This window comes from Coenobita brevimanus, chromosome 22 (genome assembly GCF_032717465.1).
Source record: "Coenobita brevimanus isolate Jiangsu-jjx chromosome 22, ASM3271746v2, whole genome shotgun sequence".
Lineage (NCBI taxonomy): Eukaryota > Metazoa > Arthropoda > Malacostraca > Decapoda > Coenobitidae > Coenobita > Coenobita brevimanus.
Genome location: NC_136975.1, coordinates 13,974,002 through 13,979,375, shown reverse-complemented (window position 1 = coordinate 13,979,375; position 5,374 = coordinate 13,974,002).

Here is a 5,374-nt window from a genome sequence, read left to right as displayed (position 1 = left end):
ACACTTTAGCTAACCTGCGTTACACACCGTAACTTTTATGCATTCAATAGCACATATGCCACCTTTCACGTGCATTTCACAGAGAGGCAAGCTGATAATCATTTACTACATGTCATATCAACGTACATTACCTTTGCAATTACAATATGTTTTCGTAAGCTTACCTACCTTTCCAATCACACCTGCCGCTACACTTTAGCTAACCTGCGTTACACACCGTAACTTTTATGCATTCAATAGCACATACGCCACCTTTCACGTGCATTTCACAGAGAAACACAGTGATAATCATATAATTGGGGGCCAAAATAACAATGTTGCACTTGGGGAATTACCATTCTCTCACACCCTGAACAGAATTCTTGCTGGGAGAGTACTATATCACTCGTGGCACACTTCTCGTAAATTTTATAGTAAGCATGAATAAAGTTCACATCAACGTACATTACCTGTGCAATTTGACCTCCTGCGTTCGTTGTCGTCATTTCCTTGACAGCTCACCTTCCGCTGAACTCTCGCTAATCAAGGATACGCAACTACACAAACACTCGCTGCACATTTCACTTACATTATGTACTAAGCATACGTTATTACTACATGTCACATCAACGTACATTACCTGTGCAATTACCGCCGGCGTTCGGAGCCGTCAATACCTGGCATAGCTCACCTCTCTTCACACATGCCGCTAAACTCTTGCTAACTCTAACTTTATATGCATTGATGAGCACATACGGTACATTTCACGTGCATTTCACACGATATCACACACCAATACATTGCTATAACAATGCATCAACCACAACCTCGGCAAATATTCCGCTCATGACTGAATTTATTACCGACATTCTTTGCACTGAGAGTATGAGGCAACGCTATTCTTGGCACACAACACACTCGTTCACGGAAACTCGTAGCATGTTTTACGCATATCTCATAATTCCATACGCATTTACAGCATGCTTTACGTATATTTGATACAATTTCATACGCATTTACACGATAAGAATCACGATAATTCAAGCCATAAAACACCGCTACAATTCTCCCCTCCCGACTTCCGCGTGGCCACGACACCATCCATAACACTTGCTTCCCCCATAAAATTTCACCATGCCATCCACTGAAACTTTCACAAACTATATATTGAGGCCTTGGCTGCATTATTGACATACGTCAGCTCACGCAACACGGCCTAGTGGGGGGGCGGAGTGACAAAACCCCGCTACACTGACCATGAGTCTTTCTCAAAGGCACAACGATTCCTAACCGCCATTATTTCTTTTCAACACATAGATATATGTTCCATCGACAATATCACGTCACTATATGTTCACATACAATGTATTATCAAACTGAGTCAATAGGGGCCTTTGCTTCGGGCAGGAGGGGGAAAATAATGGAGGATTTAAAGGGAACCACGATCTGTCACCCTCACCGCCTGGCTGCTGGACAATGACTGAGGTTGGAGGGAGTGGGGTGAGGGACATGAGCCGACACAGTGTTGCCAATGACTTACCTCGAGTAGGCCTTGGCTACCCTAAGACGCGCTGAAAAATCACGCAAATCGGCCTATAACTTTTTTTCTGGCGAATATTTTTGGGCCTTAAGGACGCGAGTCGCGTGACTGTGTCTGCCCGAATGCAAGCCGATACCACGCGAATCGCGTGACCGTGCCTGAAAGGGTTAAGCACTACACTACTTTTTATTTTTTTAGTGTTATTATTTCAATGCATTATGGTAGAGGAAAAATAATAACTGCATTGATTTCAGTTTTAGTTGTCAAAAACGTGAAATTACAGTAATAATTATTCGTGAAATTACAGTAATAATTATTCGTTTATTAATATTAAGTGAACTGGAATCTTCAGTTAATAAAGTTTTGTACATTAAAACATTCGTTGATGTTTTTTCTGCTATGTTTTTAAATCCCTACAATATCTTATTATGTCCACTTAAAAATGGGGGGTTTGGTTTACTGCCTATTTTGTGGTTACGGTTATTATTGTTTTGTTTTTTTGGCTTTCCATGTAGAGCATAGGCGCTGATGATCATTTTGATGTATAAAAGGTTTGTTTATTGCCTTCTGGCTATGACGTTGCCATAAACACAACTTTAAAGCGTCATAACTCGAAAGTACATTTTGGCGCCGATGCCCCTTTGGTTCTAGACGCCTCAATTGATGTTGATAAATTTAGTGGTTATTATAGATTACTGAGAGTTACATGTAGGATAATGGCTGTGTTCAAGTGCAAATCCTTCAAGGGTATTTTGAAAGAACCCACTGTCAGAGGTGTTGCAGAAGCAGAATTAATGTGGGTTAGAGAGATGCAGAAAAACATGATGGATTGGGAAGTGAGATTCAAAAGATTGGGTCACACACTTGAAAATGGGATAATTGTAGTAGGACAAAGAATATCGAAGTGGTTGAAAGAGAATTGGAATCAAGAATACTACATGTTAATACCAGCCAACCACCCAGTAACAAGACTGTATATATTATGTTTACACGATGTGGATCATGCAGGTGTAGAGACTACCTTGGCAAAGCTGCAGAGAAGATTTTGGGTTCCTGGGGCCCGGAAGATAATAAAGACAATCAAAAATAGATGTGTAGTATGTAGGAAGTTAACAAAGAAAATAGAAGACCAATGTATGGATCAAGTGAGGACAGAAAGATTGAAGCCTGCTCCACCTTTTTACCACACAGCAGTGGATTTCTTTGGGCCATTGACAATAAGGGACACGGTCAAGAAGAGAACTCATGGTAAAGCATTTGGAGTTATATTTGTTTGGTGACTAGGGCAGTTTATTTGGATTTGGCAGAGGGATACAGTACCGATGATTTCTTGACCACATTTCAGAGATTCACTGCTATCAGGGGTGCCCCTAAGTTCTTATATTCGGATAAGGGGACTCAACTGATATCAGCTAGCAAGAAAATAGAAAGTATTGGTGAGAAGGAGGGGGTAACATGGACTTTTAACATTCCTAGTGATGCACCTTGGTATAATGGTGCAAGTGAAGCTCTGATCAAGTCTGTCAAAAGGAGCCTGTGTATTACTATTGGAGATTCTGTATTAAATTTTGGGGAATTACAGACTGCTTTATTTGCTATTGCCAATTTGTTAAACGAGCGACCAATTGGTACAAAACCTGGGTTTAGTTTGAAATTAGGTAGCTACCTCTGCCCTAATGATTTGTTACTTGGCCGTTCTAGTGATTACTGTCCAAGTGGTATGTACGAGGTCAGTGGAGATCATAAACGGAGGCTGGAATTTATGCAGAAGATTGTAGATTCATTTTGGAAGAAATGGCAGCGGGACTATTTCCCTTCCATGTTGATCAGGCAGAAGTGGCACACAACTGGAAGGAATGTAAGAGTGGGTGATGTAGTTCTGGTGCAAGATAGCAACTCAGTGAGAGGGGCATGGAAACTGGCACAGGTGATTAGAGCTGATCCAGGACGGGATGGCGCCGTTCGTGATGTTGATTTGAGGTACAAGATAATAAGGGAAGGGATATGATGGTGATGTGGATAAGGTAATGAGTAGATCGGTACATAGATTAGTGGTGTTATTGCCGATAGAGGAACAAATATAATCTCAATGTGTATGTATTATGATAGACTACTGGTATACCTGTTGTAACTTGTGGGGGGCGGAGTGTATCATTAGCATGATAGGTATTTGTATTATCTGTATATATGTAACTATTTTGTAATAATGGATAATGTAAGTCACACCAAATGTTTTCTTCTATTGCGCATCTCAAGCGTAATTTGTTTGGAGTCAGCTGACTTGATGGGTGTTTTCGATGTATACCGCTCAGTTGCAGCTGGTTGTTGGTGGACGCTGGGTATTTACTTGTTGTTGGAGCCATATTATAAGGGTAGGTACAAGTTGTATAGGATTGTGGAGTTGCGAATACTTAGGTCATGAGGAAATAATAGTGGTATACTGTACATAAAGCAACGTAATTGTATCCACCCCTGTCGGGTTTGTTTGATGGTGGATTGGAATGTTTACTATCTGCGGCTTTCAGCCGGTGCAGGAACTGTGTGCAGAAGTGGTAGCCTAAGGTGATGATGACAGGATGCTCCCCTACTGGGAATCGAGGCTCGTGATGGTGTGGCCATTGAAGTGAGTGTAAATAATATTACTTTGTGTTGTATATAGCGGTGAGGCATGTTGTGCCTAGGGTGAATATTTGGGCTTTGGTAAATATATTTTCATTTCCTTGCTTTATTATTGTATGCAATTGTGAATTATTATGGATATGATTGTTATGGAATTATTGTGCAGGCATATCTATTATTCATATTTGTTTACTGATGTGATTAGGCTTATAGACTACTCACTGTGTTACTTTTTGATTACCTCTGAGGACTGGACTTATACTACATTTGCACTACATAGATTTATTGCATTGATTTATTGTGGCCCAATGAATTTGCCTTAGATTGTGTACATAGGAATTTTATAACATTATTGAGACTGTTCTCTGTTTTATTACAATTCATGTTCCCATTGTTTTATTGGATTATTGTATTACAGGTTGAAACTTCTTCTGGAATAAATAGCTGTTATGACTTGTGGCCCATCCTTGATTTTCCCAGTACACATATATATAGATATATATATATATATATATATATATATATATATATATATATATATATATATATATATATATACTGTATATATATATATATATATATATATATATATATACTGTATATATATATATATATATATATATATATATATATATATATATATATACACACACTTAACCACATTCATTTGATGTATCATAATCATTCATTAGTTATTAAGCAATTTAACTCCCTTATCAATTTTTTTCTCAGTGTAGGTGTTAATGCGAGGATAACCATGTTATTTAATCTTTTAGTCTAAGATGTTATAATCATTATAAAGATAAGATTAACACTACTAGAGTGGGTTGACCTTGACCTCTGAAGGCTGCCATTCACAAGTCTCAGTCTGGATCAGTGTCTTCTTAAGTCATGGGCATGGTTTCACCCACAGTTATATGATCATACAGCGTAATATTTCAATAATACATAAACTGAATCATATAGTTTTCTTTTTTTTATCATGATTTTTTCCTCACATAAACATAGTTCATGAAGTTACTCATTATTTTACCATTGTTCTGTATTGCTGAGTTACCGTATTGAGGGTAATGAAACAGATGTGGTCTCGTCTCACCATGTCAGGTTCAAAGCTTACAGCACTCCGCCCCCTCCCCCCTTCTCTCTCTCTGACTCCATCTGTGGGATCCTCCCTCTTACCCCAGGTGGGGTTGGGTAACTCCCTCCCTCCCCTCCCACCCTCCTTTACACGTCAGT